A 20,163-nucleotide genomic window follows, 5' to 3' on the forward strand; every position below is an offset into this window, starting at 1 on the left:
ATTGGCCGGTCAGGGTAGCTGAGCGGTCTAAGGCATGTACTGTCTTCGCTCGCTTGAAACAGGGCATGGATGTTTAGTTTCTGTGTGTGCGTTTTTCTGTGTCTGAGTACAGGTAGAGGCCTGGCGACGAGCTGATCACCCGCCCAAGGAGTCCTACCGAATGTGTAAGATCTAGAAAAACTGAAGTGAACGGAGAAGTTCATGGAGGTAGGCCTAAGCCCACTGGGGCTGTAGTGCCAAGGAAAAAAATTTTTTTTTGTTGGATTGAGGGACGCGTTATGACGATTCTGCCACTAATATGCATGACTAAACACACACACACACACACGATACCGTCGTATACATTCTACAAGTGAACAACTAATTAACAATGACTTAACCAATGGGCATATGATCTTCAGAAGTAGGAACAAACACAGGAATCTTGTACTAGGTTTGAATCATGGAATAACCGATCCCTCAAGATAAAAATTATTAAGTGAAAGGGACGAGTATTTTAAAGGCAGCTCACTTACTCGATCGGGTCATGGTAACAGCAAAAGTGTGCACTACCTCACCGTGTCCATGAGTGACTCGAACGGGAAACTTACCTGTAACAAGAAAGAGAAAAAGAGTGTTAGCACAGACCTGCGAAAAGTTTAATTGTAGAGTTTCAACAGCTACTGAACGTTAGTCATTCATTCACGAGTGTATCGAACCCATAAATTTTCGAAGGTCATTTCTTCTTAAGCTGTACAAGCCACTGTATATATGATATAGTTGACTTAGTGGCTCACCTGCTCAAGTACTAGGAGATGTCACAGTCACCCTAAATAAGGAGGTATTATCGGTTCAAACGTTGTTCAGTTTCTCAAGCACCCAATTAAATTCAGCCTTAATCAGTATTTCAGCATAAACATGAGTATGTTTATGCTACCAAGAAATTTCACCATATTGTAACGCGAATGGCTAGGCAACGGCACAATAAACACCTTCTCGCTTAAGGGCACTCAACATAGGACGAAAGTTTATAGATCGTTGCTAAGCAACAGTCAGTGCGCCAATGCACTGGCGATGTAGTTATCACGTGACTCGTCTTCTCTGTGGTCTTCCTTATGCAACAATAGGACTGTGTTTTCCGTGCGTGGTCGGTGCGGAGGCTATATAACGACACTTGCAGATATAACAGTTTTCGGTTTTAAGTGCAGTTCCGTTCAAGTGAGTTCTCAGTAGGAGACAGCCACGGGAAGCTCAGTTTTGAGTTCAGCAGAGTGCAGCTGGGTTCTAGAATGATTAAACAAGAAATGGTAAGAGGACTTCATAGTGCTTTGAAGTGCTAGTTTCAGTGTTGAGACCCATTGCCAGGAGAATCCTAGTGCGTGTGCAACGGTGAAGTGGAAAGAGTGTAAACCAGAGATAGCGCTGTATTTAAATGTGATTAAGAGAACACGTAACCAAAGTGCTAATAAATCCAATCATCCGAACTAGAATCCGTCATTTTCGTCGCGCGTACCCCCCTACACGTGGCAATACATAGATATTCCGAAACCATAGCAACATAGAATACTTTTCCCCGGTGCCATAACGTATCGATTTACAAACATCAATTGGTTTCCTTAATTATTACTGTCCCACCTTTGAGTTCCTCTGTATTCGCGTTTAAGGCTTAATGTTATAATTAAACCGCACTGAATCATCAACTAATAGCCACACGGTTTATATAAAATACATTAGGAGATGTTACGTTCTATTTTCAACGGTCATTACATTAGTATTATATATTACTACTAGAACGAATTACATTCGACCTATTCACATGGGTTCATTTTGTGCTCAATATAAACATATTTTCTACAAGAAAACCGCATTGTATTGAAAGCTCTTATGCCCAAACACCGCATTATGAATGCGTACAAAGAGATCAGAAGTACAGAAACTTCTTGGTTGAGTGATAAGACATTCAGCCTTCGCATTCGGGAGGTTCCGGACTATAAGGTGTTTAATAACGTACTCTACTTTGAAGATTACGGTATTTTAGAATGTGACGTGTGGTTCTGTTGCACTGGACCCTTGGTCAGCTAAATATCACAGCACTAAAACGAAAGCGTCAAATTATGCTGATGTGTTGACAAATTTCCCCCTCTACCCAACCTCAAATGTGAGGTACTATCATGCTTTGTCCAAAGCCATATGAGTAACGGGTACCTGAGATTTTAAATGAAGTACCTAATCTGTTCCGGCCAAAACTCGTATTACAAGCTGTCAGTGTGTGAATATAGAAGTACATTTTGAAATACTGTTCGTCAAGAGGTCATCTGACAGAGAGTGAACAGTTATTTCTTAATTATATGTGGAAAGTTCAGTTCGGGAACGACAACATAACGTAGTACTGAGGCCATCTCTAACGATAAAAGCAATAGGAATAAACGTTTACACAAAAAGCAACATCTCAAAACGTCAAAAGACGTCCTGACAATAAACCAGTGCTGTGGATGTACGTAATACAACTGTAATTAAAAGTTCATCTCAAAACTCTAACATCGTGCAGTGTAGCTAAAGAGTCTGCCAGCCAATAATGAATGCTGTCATACTACAAGGCGACACAGTGAAACGTTAGAGCTTTCATATTACGTCTTGCGTTTGTAAAATGTGTTATTATTGTAAAACAAATGTAATTACGTAAAACAGTTCAACTACAGCAATAAAACTGACTGGCCAACAAGCAAATGGAGCTTTACTGCACGTTCAGCCACGAATTTCGCCCCCATACAGGCGACATATACATACATAAACAACACAGAGCCAATAACACTATCATTCGCAATACACACACATTCAAAATAAAAGCTGCACAATAATTTCTTGAAGAATTTCGGATACATTCTTCCGTCGAAATATTTATTGTGCATATCATCCTTTTCTTTTTTGGCATACATTAACAATTATACACGTACAACTCAGAAATCGTCCACAAGCTATGTTCGAGGCAACCTTAACAACCTACCCCCCACTCCCGGCACAGCAAAGGGAAGAGAAGCGAGTCATATACTGGTAATTCCGAAAACCAAGGCCATCTTAAACCGTAAGCTGGAAAGCAGAAGATAACAAAATGCTTCCGTTTCACAACATATCAATAAATGTGTACCTATGGATATTAACAATAGTAGAATATACGCCAGAGAAATCGAATTTAACGTGGAACGTAACATTATACCAACAAATTATGGTGCCAAAGAAACATATTCAGCCATTCGTAAATGCAATTTTAGTTTAAAGGGTAATACAAGAACAGTGGTTTTTAAGCATTCACTGATGAATGAATGAATGAATGAATGAATGGACTTCGTACAAAAACAATTTACAGGGTGTCTGACGTACACTGTGGTTCCTACATGTTCGGACGGTCCTCTGCGTCAGTATATAATGTACCCAGTATAGGTCTGCTATGCAAACTTGATGACGATAATTACAACAGTAGCAGCAGCAGCAGTAGTAGTAGTAGTAGTAGTAGTAGTAGTAGTAGTAGTAGTAGTAGTAGTAGTAGTAGCAGTAGTAGTAACGGCATCAGTAGTAGCGGTATAGCGGTAGTAGTAATAGTAGTAGCAGACCTAGTAGAAGACGAGGACGAGGTAGCATGAGACACATAGCAAGAACTGGAGAGGTGACAAATGCATGTAAAATTTTAGTACGAAAACCTGAGTGGAAGAGACCATTTGGCAGACCCAGGCATAGATGAGAAGAAATTATTGAAACGATCTTAAAGAAAGAGGGCTAGAGGCTGTGGAGTGGATTAATATCGCCCAATACAGAGACTGGTGGCGAACTCTCGTGTAAAAATAAATGAATTTTCGGGCTTCATAAAAGGGCAGTAAGTTAATGGCTGATTAGGATTTCGTTACCTGTGTCATGTCTTAATGGATCCAAGTGACTTTTATGACACCCCCATAAATAAAGTTCTACATTTCATTCGAAGTGTAGGATCAATAAAGGGTTAATCCAAAGGGGAAGCATAACAGATCGTTGAAGGTCGCAGTGCATACACACACACACACACACACGTGCATATAATGGCTACACGTGCGACTGTTATCTCTCAAGAATAGTTCTGATCCATGAAGGCATAAAACACACAATAAAATCTAAAACAGACGAAATACGTATTACGCTAAGATATAGACTGAAAGAAGGAAGACATTCACAACCGAAGCAATTGTACGTGTAGATTCCATAAGGAACTCCAGCCAAAGCCAACCAGTGAATTGGCTGATACAAAATCAGGCGGACGGATGAATTACGACGCCACTCTCAATACGGCGTTCCTTAGTTTCAAGCACAAACATAATGAATTAAGAGGAGACTGCACTGATTGCTACCATTCAGTCCAGAACCTTTTGTCTTCTCGTTTGCTGTCTTAAAACATAAAAATTAGAATATACATAATTATAGTTCGCCTGTGGTTCTGTATCGGTGTGAAGCTTGGTCTCTAATATTAAGGGAGGAACGTAGACTGAGTGTATTTGAGAACAGGGTGCTGAGGAGAATATTTGGACCGAAGAGGGATGAAGTGACAGGAGGTTGGAGAAAACTGCGTAATGAGGAGCTTCATAACTTGTACTCTTCTCCACGTATAATCAGAAGGGTCAAGTCAAGGAGAATGAGATGGGCAGGGCATGTAGCACGAATGGGGGAAAACAAGGAATGTATCTTGTATATTGGTGGGAAAGCCAGATGTAAAGAGACCAATGGGAAGACGAAGGCGTATGTGGGTAAACAATATTAAAATGGATCTTAAGAGAGATAAGATGGGATGGTATGGATTGGATTGATCTGGCTCAGGATGGGGACCAGTCAAGGGCTCTTGTGAACACGGTAATGAACCTTCAGATTCCATAAAATGCTCGGAAATTCTTGAGTAGGTGCCAAATTGTCGGCTTCTCAAGAAGGACTCAGCTCCATGAGTGACTGTGACAAAAATTCTTACACCGCCATTGCGGTGCTGCCCCTGGCTCTGTTACCAAGAGTTTTGACTGTGTTTTCTCTAATTATGTGATATCTGAATTTTCATGTGAGATACAGAGTCAATTCCAAACAGATGCACCGAAGAAAAGAGGGATGCAGTCTCCAGTTCGTAAGGAGCAAGCGAAGCAGCTCCGCACTGCGCAGGTCAGTGACCCAAACCGCAACTTGCTTGTCTGCTAGATGGAGCCTTATGCCACTGTTGCAGCTCTCAAAGTGAGGATCATTTTCTTATCAATCCACACTGGAAACATCGTTTTCATGGTCGTCAAACACCTCGTCTTGGGAATATACTATTATTGCACACCTAAATGCGTGAGTCTTCAGAAGAAAACACCATGCCGCAAAATTGCTGTACGTATGCTGAACACTGTTCGTATAATAAAGAAAAGTAGAAACTTCATGCTGTTACTATCGTATTACAAAGTCTATATAATTATGCGTAAAAGGGAATGGGTAATATCTATTTATAACACGATATATACATGAAATGATCACATCAAGCCTGTACGTCTTGTCAACATTTCCCGACTACGCAACATCCAATTTTAATCAAAAGCGTCCGTACTCCGTTCATTGTAAGAAAAAGAGAAAAACTCCAGTGTCCTCAAAGAACCAACATTCTTCTGTTAACCGAAGGAGCCGAGTTTGACAGTCTTTACTCAAATTTGGGATTTCAATCTCAATTCCATGAAGTTACATGGACCTCAATTCGGTATACAACAGCAAATGACAAATAAAGACGTAAAATTTATATACAATCTACACTTTGTAAACAATAACTTCTATGCCCCCATATACGCCACCGGAGAACGTAAGACGTGACAAGGTGGTGTTCTCTGATTCATCTAGGACCAATTACTTGATTAAGGACCTTCATTGAAAAACAGACAAATATTCACGCACTCAAATCCATCCATACCTTCACAAAATCCGAAGGCTCATCACTATAATCACAAAATCCTGCCTCTGGACGCGATTATAAGGCATTTTAATATTGCCCACATCTCCATATTATGTTCTTAAAATATTCTTTTTAATAAAATCCTCTCGCCTATGCCTATGTGCCCAGAGTGATCGCTTCCTGTCAAGTTTTCTAAAAAAAATCTGAGCTCATTTCCTGCTCTCCAGTTCGCGCTATATGTCCTCTACACAAAATCCTTCTTCATTTAAACAGTCCAGTAGGGTTACACGAAGGCCGTGCCATAGCTCAAGCGGTTAGTCGCTGGCTTCCAACCGCGGCAGCCCGGGTTCCATCCCGGGGCTGGTCAAGTGGGATTTGTGGTGGACAAAGTGGCGCTGGGGCAGGTTTTCTCCGAGTACTTCGGTTTCCCCTGCCAATCTTCATTCCACCAATAGCTCCACAATCACCCTCACCTATCATCTGGGGCTGATACAATAGGCCAGAAGTGGCCGCAGTACAAGGGACTTAGTCCCACCCCACTAGCAATAAAAAAAAAGGTTACATGAAGGGTCGAAATTATGAAGCTTCTCTTTGTGCAACTGCCTCCATCCTGCTTCAACTTCCTCTTATTTAGGTCTAAATACTCAGCATCGCAACAAGCGTATTCATACTTTCTTTAAGACGGCATGTTCTAACACAGGCTGTTTTAATTTCAAACCGCCCCATTGACGGTATAGCGACTGGCTACAGGCTGGACGACCAAGAGGTCGGAGTTCCGAGTCCCGGTAGGGTTAAGAATTTTCTCTTCTCCACGTCGTCCAGACCGGCTCTGGGGCCTACTCAGCTTCCTATCAAATGGGTTCCGGGGATATCTCCCCGAGGGTAAAGAGGCCGGGGCGTGAAGATGACCACTCATCTCCTACTAGCGCCGGGGTCAAACAAAATGTGGGTCTACACACCCATTTCCCGATACGCCTTCATGGTGTAGTGCTTAATTAGTTAAGCACACAGGGCAACTTTACCTTTACCCACTGTCGACTGTTTAAGTGACTCTATTCAGTAAATGCGGACAGTGCCACAACTGGTCACGTTCGTCACTTCTTGCAGGCATACTAAACATGGCCAAGAGCTTTCCTAGCCAGAGACGATCTCTTATGCGGACAGACTGACGAAGAACCTGAACGTAACAAAGGTAGACAATTACAAAAACGTGTCTACAAGCTGCATAAACAAAACTTTCCATGTCCATGATACCTAATCGAACATTTATCCGCTGTTCGTTGAAAAGTCTTACCCACTTTAGCTGCGGCCGCAGTTTCAGTCAGCAACAAACTCCTATAAACCGAGCAATCGTTGTTCTGCATCAATATATATATAAGACATTAACAGAATTTATAGCGTAGCCGCTGAAGACCAGGGGTCAGTAACTGATACCATTCCTGCCAAGATAGTATCAACGTGGATAGTACCTTTGTTAAAACTATGAGAACAAGTCCTTCGCAACGACTGCTATTGGTTCTGAGTTGCTCACGTGATACATACACATAATTTCCAAATATTCTCTTGGGCGGCGGGATATAGACACAATAATAAAACGCTGCGTGTACTGAACCTACCTGCTCAATGCTTCTCTTAAACATATCCGCTCATTCTGACATTTCATTGGCTCGCCGAAAGATGCATGCAATATCATTATAAAAATGTTCCTAACAAAAAAAGAGTCCAATAAATAAAATGAAAACAATAACAAATGCGAGAATGATATGAGAAGCAAAGGAAACCAAACTCGATTATGGTAGTGGCTCTAGCCAACCAGAGAACTTCATCGTTTTTCTTGGTGCACACCTCCATCCGCGGTTCTCCTCTCTTCCCCACTGTTCATTCCACCTGTTTTACCNTCCTCAATGTGCTGTTGCTTCTTCTTCAACGAGTGCGGAGACCTCGGGCAGCAGCGTCAAGACAGGAAAAGTGGCTGTTCGGGATTCGCTTTCAGCATTAGTGTGTTGGTTGTGAAGGTGAACACTGGCAAGGCCAAGGGCAGTCATCCTCACACTACCACCGGCCTTCAACAAGGAAGAACTTACTCAACCGGCAGAGCGAAGGCGCCACGAACTAAAAGGACAGCCTGACTGTACAAGGAAGGAAAACAAGCAGCATCCCCCAACTCACCGTCAAGGACCAACAGGTACGTTGATCTTTTACACCAAGGTCGCCCGGAACAACTGTTAACTCGCGGAAGTGTAAACCGGCGAACTGCTCAACATATAGCCTGTATGCAACACCAAATTATGTGAGAAAAAGGTGAAGCATATCATGTGGGCAATTGTGACTACGGTCCCGAATTAGTGTAGAAAGAGTTGCACACTGCCCATTTTCTGAACATAGAATTTAAGAATTAATTAGTAAGTAAATAGTATAATACTCGAAACGTCAGTTAACGAGCATAATGAACCAGACTGTGATTCGAAAATGTATCCTCAAAGTATACAAACATTTCTTCGAATCGAGAATTTGAAACATTTAGAAATAAACGTGACAGATTTGAATGCGCGGATAAAACACGAACATTTCTTCAATTCGGAACAAACTATAAGCCAAAAGTGTATAAAACTGAAATGTGAGAGATTTCAGACATAGCTACAGTAAAATTACATCTTCAATTATCCCTTGTGACATTAAATACAATGATGAACTATAATTCTGTTCACGTGCATCACTATAATCATTGTGTGATGCAACTCGTTGCTGTATAGATTATTACGTCACACTGGAAATATAAGAGAATTGACGTATTAGGGTGCAAGAAAGAGTTCAAGGAATGAGTATATAAATACTTGATTGGGCTATACATAACTATTAGAGTATTATTATTATTATTGCTTGTGGGGTGGGACTAATTCCCATGTACTACGGCCACCTCTGGCCTATTGTAAAAGCCCCAGAAGATAGGTGAGGGTGACTGTGGAGCAATTGGTAGAATGAAGATTGGAGAAAACCTACCACAAATCCCACTTGACCAGACCCGGGATCGAACCCGGGCAGCCGCGATGGGAAGCCAGCGAATAACCGTTTGAGCTATGACGCGGCCTTAACTATTATAGTAACTCAGAAAGCATTGTAATGCAGCACACGGAATGTTATGGGGTAGCACTAGACCGACCTAGCTTTCCGAACGGACGTACCGATCTGTTTGACCATTTAGTAATTCGATGAAACCGAATAGCCGTGACGAATATATGCAGAGGAAAGTCTGTCGGTACATGTAAACTACCGACGGATAAGCTTCCTAGCGAGTTCGTGAACGTTCTTTTTGAGATTATAAAGTCACCAGGTAATTGTTCGTGCATGAGTACCACAGCGTAACCATAGGGTTCACTGTTAGCTGTACGACGGTATCTTTGTATCAAAAATAATAGTTGGGTTATTGACCAAAATTATCAGCAGTTTTGGTATAATACCAATAAAGATAGAAATCACAATTTCTTTTACATTGTAGTTTATAAAGCTAGAAGTGAGCTATGAGCGGAAACAACCATTTGCCTTCGTACAGCCATACATTTCGATCCAGCAGTTAAATTTTCAACGTCAGAATCTTAGAATATGCAAAACGGAATTGTCGATTATTATTCAGAACGCAACAGCGAGCAGTATGCACTATAGCAGAATAAAAAATGACTTTTAGTAGGACAGGAAGTAGCCGAAGCTTAACTCACAGGAGACAGAAAGACGTCCTCACTCCCTTTAAAAGGTTTTCACATACACTTAAGTCTGAATGTCTGTACTCAAATATAGAAAACCACAAACTAAGGCACGGTCTTTGAGTTGGAACGTTTCTGAATACAGATTGATTCTGATAACTGACGAAGGAAAATCATTCACTTGCACGCAATACCACATCGCTGGATGCGAACTGAAGCGAATCCGGTTGCAACATATTCCATAAACAGATGTCGTAACTGTATCATAAACACTGTTCCCGTTTAGGAGTTTTATGCTATATGCACGAGTAGAATAAAGAAACCCTTGTGGCTAGTTACAGTTGTTTGTCCTTCCGAATGTTCATCTCACAAACTCGTTCACTAAATCTGGATACAACCAGGAGCTGAAGGCATGGGAAAATTTACCCACTTCCAGACCTTGTTCCGCGGTACGATAAAGATTTCAGCATAAAATTATGGAACTGTTTGTGCAGAACTGTTAAAATTAAATTTGGAACGTATCCCTGATTTCCTGGCAAACTGAGAATTTCGTATCACAAAATAAGGCGTGCCAAGGAACTGGGTATGTTTACCCGATAACAAATGCGGCGGCGCAATTTTTCTTTTTGTCAGCACTAGTCCGCAGCTACTCTTATTAACTGACAGCAATTCCCTGTTCATTACTTTGTTACAGACATAAACTCTTTGAAATAAAAATTACATGGCGTTATTGGGGCATATTTTATGTGTCTGTAAGAATTACAGGTAAAATTCATTCTAAAAGAATGCTTATAGAGGATAAGTGGGTATATTCGACTACTTCCATGCTTTGATAGTAAATAAATTAAATATAATGGATTTATTCTATACTGTTTATAATTAACTACTCCAAGGAGCAGAGGCCTCCTTAAAAAGCTCGTGGTTACTCAGCAAGAATCTCCCGGATTTATATCCAACCTAAAGACCTAATCCGTTTTAATATTATTTTGTAGTCTTCGCTCAAATATCCAATTTGGTTTCCAACCAACAAATAAACCTGCACAATGCACAATCCACCACAACAATAAGGTTAAAGTCCGCTTGGTGGCCATATATATATATATTACTAAAAATGTGCTTCTTTTAAGTGTAAAAATCCCAGTAAAGAATCACAGTATCTTTCATTGGATTAAGACCGTACAATACTTTCGTCGTGGCGAGAGTCTGGGAAGATATATTTGTAAAATTCTGTAAGAGCAAAATAAATAAAGGGTAAAGTTTCATACTTCCAATTAAGAAATTCATATAAAGAAAGGGAGCAGTATTATTATTTTTTTATTGCTAGTGGGGTGGGACTAAGTCCCTTATACTGCGGCCAATTCTGGCTTATTGTACCAGCCCCAGATGATAGGTGAGGGTGATTGTGGAGCAATTGGTGGAATGAAGATTGGCAGGGGAAACAGAAGTACTCGGAGAAAACCTGCCCCAGCGCCACTTTGTCCACCACAAATCCCACTTGACCAGACCCGGGATCGAACCCGGGACGCCGGGTTGGGAAGCCAGCGACTAACCACTTGAGCTATGGCGCGGCCAAAGGGAGCAGTATACTTCAATACTTAATGTGTTTGTAATGTTAATTGTAACTGTGAACCCTTTCTGCCAAGCAGGAGTATTTTAAGTCGAATTTTGGGGAACTTTTCACGCTGTTAGGAGCAATAACTTCAGCATAAATTCTTGGGGCATCATAAAACAGACCAATTCGGTGCATAATTCATTTTCGATATAATCAATAATTACTCAAAATAAGAGCAATATCTGATACAGAATAAAGGACGCCATGCACTATTTTCTTCTGTACAGATGGTCTACCCATATTTGTACAAATCACGGTAGAGTTTCATGATGACGCTAAGCTATACAAACGGTATCAACAGAGGTATCTGCAGCAAGGTTGCTGAAATAGCTACGTTGTTGTGCAATGTAGCATAACCACTCGCAACCTCAAGCAATGATGAAGTACTTCCAAGTCTAAAGTACATTCAAGCATGCTTAATTTAAATATACGTATATTCGTATAAGGAGAGGATACAAATCCCATCTGCGATAATAAATGGACTAATGGTGATAATACTACTGTTCGTTCTCCGAAAACTGTGTACGCCTTTCATACGACTGATCGGGAAAGGTAGAATTTTTGCATAATTTCAAGTGTAGAAGACACAGTGACTCATCCATCAACACCCTATCAACAGTAACATCCGTTAACTCAACGTGGACGTACAAAGCTATTTTTACTGCGGTACCTTGATGATTCTTGCGTTAGCAAATGACAATTTTACAACTGATGAACTTTCATAACGTGGAATGGGATTGGTAGACAGAAATAAATCATGGTAAAATTAATCTAGGAAGGAAGACGTCATGGTTTATTTGAAGGTATTACCCCATTTTCAGGGCATGCGGTAGCGTAGTTGGTTGAGGCACTATGCTAGGAGCCGGAAGGTTGCGGGCTCGAATCCCTATGTCATAGAATTTTTCATTTTACCTAATCCTTCCAGCCGCTCTATGTCTCTGGAGTCGACACAGCCTCTAATAGAAATGAGTACCAGGAATCTTCCTAGGGGGGCAAAGGCCGGTAAGGCCGAAAACTTTATTGCCAACTGTAAGCCGATTGTCTAGAAGATGTGGGAGCCTGAACTCTCACAATCGTATGGGGCTTCACGGCCTGTTACAGGGACAGCTTTACCTTTACCTTTACCCCAATATTCACCCAGAAACACTGAGGAGAAGCATGAATAACCTAATTCAAGACAGCCGGTAACCTTACCAAAATCTGAAACCTGTGTCTTCTGAATAAAGCTGGAGAGCTTTACGGCAACAGGAAGCACCTTCTGGTGCGTAAACTGATTTATGAATAGGTAAATTGCTGTGTTTCGTTAGCTTTAGATTTGAAGTGAATGCACATGCAGATGTGAATAGCATGAAAGACATAGTAGGAAGACATACTCAGATGTAAACGTGAATACTTCGCTGTTTTTCTTTGTGTGAGTGTGTAAGTACGTGTGTGTGTGTTATTTGCCGATAGAGATAAGTATCTAGACTATAGGCCGCGCCATAGCTCAAGCCTTAATCCTTGGCTTTCCATCGCGGCGGCCAGGGTTCTATCCCGGGTCTGGTCAAATGGGATTTGTGGTGGACAAAGTGGCGCTGGGGCAGGTTTTCTCCGAGTACTTCGGTTTCCCCTGCCAATCTCCAATCCACCAAATTGCTCCACAATCACACTCACCTATCACCTGGTGCTGGTACAATAGGCCAGAAGTGGCCGCAGTCCCAGCCCACTAGCAATACAAAAAATCTACTCTATATGTCGTCGAATGGCAGAATAATTGGTGAATAATGAATTTGAAAGAATCTGGAAGGGAACTGTAATAATCTTATTGGGCACTATCCGGGCATTTGCTAGGAGGGTCTGAGACAGTGTACGAAACATCTCAATCAGAATAGGAGTCCCGGGCGAGGTTCGAACCGATCGCCTACGAATAAGTTTACGCCGTTACCAATATATGAACCGTTAAGATTGTTTCATTAAGCGAGAAGCGCAGCGTGAAACTCGTCGTGGAGTTCGTGTACTCGTATATAGACATACAAGGATCAGCAAATTTACTGTAGAGTTTCCTACATAAAGGAATGTATGGTATTAAAACGCATTAGGTTCCCCACTAACATGCAACAGCACCTCTGTTATACTGATTGAGTTTACGTGCTCGTGTGAACGACGCGGAAACATGTGGTATAATAAAAAAAGTAAAGCTATCTCTGTAACAGGCCGTGAAGGCCTATAGGTTTGTGAGACATCAAGGCTCCCACCTTTTCTCTTACCTTTTCTCTAGACAATCGGCCTTACGCGCCGGCCGCCCTTTACCCCCGGGAAGACTCCTGGTATTCATTTGTATTAGGAGCTGAGTGGACCCCAGCATCATAGTGCGGCTGGAAGGATTAGGTCAATTTAAAAAATCCATCTCATCGGGAATCGAACCCGCGACCTTCCGGCTTGTAGAATAGTGGCTCAGTCAACTACGCTACCGCGTACCCCACATATGGTATGATACAAAAGATTCTGACTAAAAGACTGTGAAGAAAAAATACTGTAGAACGAATATTAACAACAATAAATCCATACCAATTTCTGTCGAGTAAATGACCTGCTCTTGGATGACATCAAATTGCGTTTCACTGAGACGTGGTTAGTAAGTCAGTGAGTCCGTATTAGGAAGTAGTTAGAGAACGCATACTGTTACAAAATACACGGCCATCAGTTACTTCATCTCGGGTATTCAGTTGCCTGTATCATCTAAACCACACAGTGAAGAAGGCGTGCTTCCAATCCACGCACTTGATCTTCTTACTGTTACAGAGTACTACACCTCAGAAGGGCAGGTGTTAACAGAAGGTAGGACAGCAGACTGTCACTTTCGTAATAATTCATCTTCTCATAATAACCGAAATTGTTATAATATTGGGTGGAGACGGGATAGCGTAGTCTGTATAGCGGCTGGTTAGGGGCTGAACGACCGAGTCCCTGTACAATCAAGAATTTTCTCTTCTTCATGTCGTCCGGACTGAATCTGGGGCCCACCCAGCCTCCTATCTGATAGGTACGGGCGGGGGCGGTCTTTGCCAGAGAGTAAAGCGGCCGGGGCGTGAAGCTGACAAACCACCTCCAACTAGTGCCGATGTCACAAAAATGTGGATCAATACATCTACTCCCCTACGCCTTCACCGTGTAGTGCCTAATTAGTTAACCACAGGGACTTTACCTTATAATACTGACGTATGTTTGTCCAGTTCACGCTAAAAAGTCACACCCATCTTACCTACGCATGTATGTATCTCTTTGTGTTCCTTAGCGTTGGTGGTGAAACACTGATGTTATAAACGCAATATCCTGAATTTGAAAATAGGCACGTTGGTAATTTCGAAAGGAAGGATACAATTTTGCTCAGTGCTTGGACATGGAAATGTCTGTTGTCTAAAAAATGACTGGTGATGGAAACTGCCTATTCCGTAAACTCGATATGAAGCCGAGAAATAATTGAAGTCAGCATCCCCCAGTGAGCGAAGATGGCTGCTTTATAAGAATAAAATAACTGTGACAGGTTCTGTGCATACAGAAGGGATGAGTCAAAACATTCTGTAAGCGGCCCATGTAGAAATGATGGCTTTTGTAGCACGGTATAGTTCATACATAAAATGAGGTAACTTCCCGTTAAATATGGAACGGGATTCCACTGGATACTTATTTTTTTCATTGACACTACAGCCCTCATTTGGGCCTAGGCCTACCGCCATGGAACTCTCCGTTTCACTTCGGTTTACTAGATCTTAGACATATGGTAGGACTCCTTGGACGGGTGATCAGCTCGTCGCAAGGCCTCTACCTGTACACAAACACAGAAAAACGCACATAAACATCCATGCCCTGAGTGGGACTCGAACCCACGATCCCGGCTTCCGAGCGAGCGAAGACAGTGCATGCCTTAGACCGCTCGGCTACCGTGACCGGCCTAGATACATCTAGCCGAATCTAATAACTGTCACATATTATTAGCAAATAAAGAAATGCCCTACCTACAAATATTTGTTTCTTTTTTTAGTGCTCTGTGTAACAACACGATGTACCATATAAAGTCTATACAATGTGGAATGCAACATAATATTAATTAATGATTGAATATCAAATACAATACGGAAACATTAGCTACCATTCAGTTCAGAATCATTTCGCTACCGTTCGTTTCCCGTCTAAAATCCTGAAGAATAAAATACACAAAAAAATAATTTCATCAGCTGTTTCCTACAGTTCCCTCGCCTTAAGAAACGAAGACAGACTGATGGTGTTTGAGGTCCTCAGGAGAATGTTTGGAGCTGAGAAAGTAAATCGAAGGTATCATTAACATCAACAACTTTTACAAGAGACAAGGTACAGTTATCCCTGTACTTAACTAATTAAGCACTACGCCATGAAGACGTATGGGGAAGTTGATGTCTTCCTGACCTCGGCACTAGTTAGAAGTGAGCAGTCACCTTAACGCTCCGGCCGCTTTACCCTCGGGAAAAGAGCACCAGGTACCCATTGAATAGTAGGCTGGGTCGGCCCCAGAACCGGTCTGGGTCCGTAGCCAGTAGCTATACCGACTGCGTTATCCCCACTCCCGACTTGTATGGATGTGGTGTATCAAAAAACGAACGTTAAGCCAATTAGGTACGCAAAATTCCGCGGATCGCATACGTGAAATACTTGTGACCACATATGCCAACCCAGTATAAAGCTGATACAGCTGAGGTGGTGTCCGAAAAGCCCGTCCAATATATGACTGCGTAATATAAATTGTTTTTATTTCTGATTCGAAAGAAATAAAGAGCTTTAAGAATGCCGTCCTCTGGGATGTGATAAGCAGCCACCTGCTCACGCTGGTTTCTCGCTCGCGGATTATTATATCCTGAAGATGGAGGCGATACGTTCATCCGAAACGTCAGTTTACACAATATATACAGGACACCACATCCCAGAGGATGGTTTTCTTCATAGTCATCGCCGTGAAAACCTCAAATCATACAAATAGAGATCTTGTTCAAAAATGTATTTATCTTTAAGTATGAAAATCAGCTGTTGTACTATTCGAGGCGCCCTGGGAACCTGGTATAATTTATTGCCATGTAACATGTCGAGGTTTTGACATCTAAAATTATTAACACTGTGAACGTCTGGGTTATTACACCGTGTAGTTTTGTAGATGGGTACCAATGCTCCGAAGGAACATACTCCCTGCATCTTCTGAGCTGTATGCTCATCTGTATCCGTGATAACCCCGTACCAGTCTACATTGGGTCATAATACAGATGACCTCATTAAGAAGTTAACGTTGTCAGATTGCATATAATGTAACGTGCTGAATATTACAGGTTTGGGAATCATTACAAACGCTTTCCTCCAGTCTGTTTTAACACAACAGCTTCGTGGAGCTGCACCTGAATCTGAAACCATATGCGTTCTGCTCGATAAACAAGAACTTAGAATCTGATAAATATACTGGACCGGCATTACTGTATATCCGAAGCATTCAGGTATTACCAACTGTTACCTTCATCAGTGGAACTAGACATGAACGATTCCAACTTCCTTAACGCGTATGTATGCATAAAGGCCTATAAGAATGTTCATTTAACCGAAGTTCCCAAAGTCAATCATGCCTATCGATACGGCCATCAACTACCACATGAAAGACAATTTTTACATTTTGATATATTTATTGAGTAAACTAAAAGCTCTCCCTGTAACAGGCCATGAAGGCCCATAGGCCTGTGAGACGTCGAAGCTCCCACATTCTCTAGACAATCGGCTCACAGATGGCGGTAAGGTTGTCAGCCTTATGCGCCGGCCACCCTCTACCCCCCCTCCAGGAAGATTCCTGGTACTCATTTCTGTTAGAGGCTGAGTCGACCCCGGTGTCATAGTGCGGCTGGAAGGAGTAGGTAAATTAAAAAAAAAATCACCTCATTGGGACTCGAACCCGCGACCTTCCAGCTTGCAGCACAGTGCCTTAAGCAACTACTATTGAGTATGTATACATAAAGTAACTTGGAGAAACGATTCGATCACGCACTCCTACCCATCCATCAACATACATATTCCGAAATCAAAAATTGGAAATCTCTGCAGGCAAAATGCGAAATAATTTGAAGCAAGAACAGCTGACGTAATTTCAGGGTTTCCTGTCACACCAGTAACAAACATGTAGTGTAGAATGTAATCACCAGTGAAGTCGAACGCCGTTCGCATGGTATATTCTGACCACAATGCCGGTACGTATTGAAGCCCGTGCAAATCTCAGAACTGTGATCATCTGCACATTTGTACAAGGAGGTTACCTAAGTAACGGCTGAATGTGGTCGCCCGGGGGAAGAACCAACATATAATTACATTGGAAGTCCATTCATATGTATCACGGTTTAAAAATAGGAGAGACTGCATGCCAGAAAAGCGGCAGAGATAATCGCCGATGCTTAATGCGTCTGTCTCGAAGTGTTATTCACTGACATAATAACTCTCATTTCAACAAGGTGCCTTTGCCATATAGAACAGAGGAAAAGCCCGCAAGGCTCTTTCTGCTAAAGAGTACTACAAACATGATCAAGAAATTTCCAGAATTCTATTGGAACATGGAGAGCTGGAGAGCTGCCTAACATTCTGTAACATGATGAAAGCAGTCTTCTGGAATGTGAAGCCGTGTAGATATTGTGTTAACAGACGTTTCGGAAGAACTTATCGCCTCTATCTTCAGGGTAAAAACAAGAATAAATCGGTTAACGTCGGTTAACACAATATCAACACGGCGCCACATCCCAGAAAACTGCTTTCATCATAATCATCGCCGTGAAAAACTCAAATCTTACATTCTGTAACATGTTGGCATTTTTTTCCTGTAAGAAGCCGTTAGCCCCTCGCCCAACACCCGAGCTTCAGGACCACGGATATCCACGACTGTACACTCAGTACGTTCGCGTATCTGGTGGCTACACGCTGCATCGACAGCCACGGGAAGTGACAAGAGACGACATTTACACAGTGTAACAATTAATGAGCAGAACTAGAGACCGCGCCAGAAAGACAAAGAATTGGGCTACAATGCTTAGACTTTAGGCATGGGTGTTGGGAATTTCGGTCTTTTCCAGTCTCCTTCTCAGGATATCATTTCCTAGTAGAAAGCCAACAAAAACGTGATGATGGTATTCTGTCCATCCAAATACATCTGATTAGAAACCTTCAAGGAGTGTTGCTTAGATACAGGGGCCACCCTCATACAGTTAATCCTGCAGTCTGTATTGCCACTATTGCCACTGTGAAAGTGCGCAGGGTAGACTTCGTTCCTATGAAACGTTCGTAACCATGTACCAAAGGCCGCGTCATAGCTCAAGCGGTTAGTCCTGGCTTCCCACAGCGGTGGCCCGGGTTCCATCCCGGGTCTGGACAAGTGGGATTTGCGGTGGACAAACTGGCGCTGGGGCAGGTTTTCTCAGAGTACTTCGGTTTCCCTTGCCAATCTTCATTTCACAAACTGTTCCACAATCACCCTCACCTATCATCTGGGGCTGGTACAATAGGCCGGAAGTGGCCGCAGTACAAGGGACTTAGTCACACCCCACTAGCAATAAAAAAATTGTTCAAAAACGTTGCTCTACAACCCAAAGAGACGTGTTTACTAAAACTGGAAATTCCTGGAAAGAATTTGAGGCCGCAGTGTAAACATAACTCGAATCCCACGAGGGAGAACGCGGAGGAGTGGAACGACAGAAGAAACTTAGCGGCACGTGTTATGTGACCATTCTTCGCAGCAAAGAGACGGTATAGTAGCTGAATGGGTCACGAGGCACACCACAACCAATAAAGATGTGCCGGTGCTGGGTCCCGTTATGACGGCCCAAGCCGAGACGTTGCTAGCAGGTTACATGCTGCATTAGATTGAAATGATACAGCATTTTAAACTTGGGTGGGCGAAAAAAAGGTATCGAACCATAAACATGAAATGGTATGTCTGGAATTTAATCGGCAGTATTGGCGCCGTGTTCTCCGTTCCGGCGCTTCTGCTGCTGAACTTGACACAGCAAGATACTGAATTCGATATCACGCCCTAACTGACTGACTGATTCCACAGAGCCGTGTCCTTCTTGAGAAGCCAACAATTGTTCAGCTACTCAAGAACTTTTCAACATTTCATGAAACCTGAAGTTCCTACCGTGTTCAGAAGAACCCGCCACTGATCTCTATCTTGAGCCAGATGAATCCAGTCGATACTCTCTCCTCTACCCTTATTTGACACAAAAAATGTATTCGACTATATCAATGAACAAAACTATGACATCTGAGGTCTTCATGCCGATGAAGATATATATCGCTGCCTTCTGGGTTATGAAACCTCGTAGCATTGTACGTGATTAACAATGTTTCGGAAAAGAATACTGCTTCAATCTTCAGAGTAGAAGCTACGATATCAACCTGACGTGAATTAAAATAAGGTATTATACATTACTGACCCTTACGAAACTGCGTAGTATTGTACGTGATTAGCAATGTTTCGGAGGAGAATACTGCTTCTATTTTCAGGGTGGAAGCTACGATGTCAATCTGATGTGAATTATAGTAAGGTGTTACATATTACTACTCCTTACTTGTAACTACTTTCTATATATAGCATTTCGTTCTTAATATGACTGGAAAGATATTATGTATTCCAGATGTGTCGTTTGCAGTCTTGAACGCCGTATTATCATTGACGTTAGCTGATTCCACTTCTAATTTACTGTTACGGATACAAACGCATTGTTAGAAAGCTAATGAAATGACAAACATCATACAGCACCGACCGAAATTATTTCGTCCTATTTCATTAAATACAAACAACATACGGAGTGTTTATAAAAGATTTTGTAATTTTAATCACATTCAGGCCGATATTTTACAGAAAAGAGGCCTCCCATTATTTTGTCTTATCTGCCTTCCCATTAAAAATAAATCAATATAGGAATTCA

The 20,163-nt window shown here is 41.9% G+C and overlaps 2 protein-coding genes across 2 annotated transcripts in view; one reads left to right on the plus strand and one right to left on the minus strand.

Moving 5' to 3' along the window:
• LOC111861385 (autophagy-related protein 16-1) overlaps positions 1-20,163 on the minus strand; it is a 616,691-nt gene that overhangs the window by 380,126 nt on the left and 216,402 nt on the right. The gene's annotated exons all lie outside the window — the stretch shown is intronic.
• The window catches only part of LOC117282085, a 144,408-nt gene continuing 132,113 nt past the window's right edge, over positions 7,869-20,163 (plus strand). The window contains exon 1 of the mRNA XM_033750358.1: positions 7,869-8,084. The gene's annotated coding sequence lies outside the window, so the exon portion shown is untranslated. The remainder of the gene's footprint in view (positions 8,085-20,163) is intronic.

This window comes from Cryptotermes secundus, unplaced genomic scaffold, assembly GCF_002891405.2.
Source record: "Cryptotermes secundus unplaced genomic scaffold, Csec_1.0 scaffold16, whole genome shotgun sequence".
NCBI lineage: Eukaryota > Metazoa > Arthropoda > Insecta > Blattodea > Kalotermitidae > Cryptotermes > Cryptotermes secundus.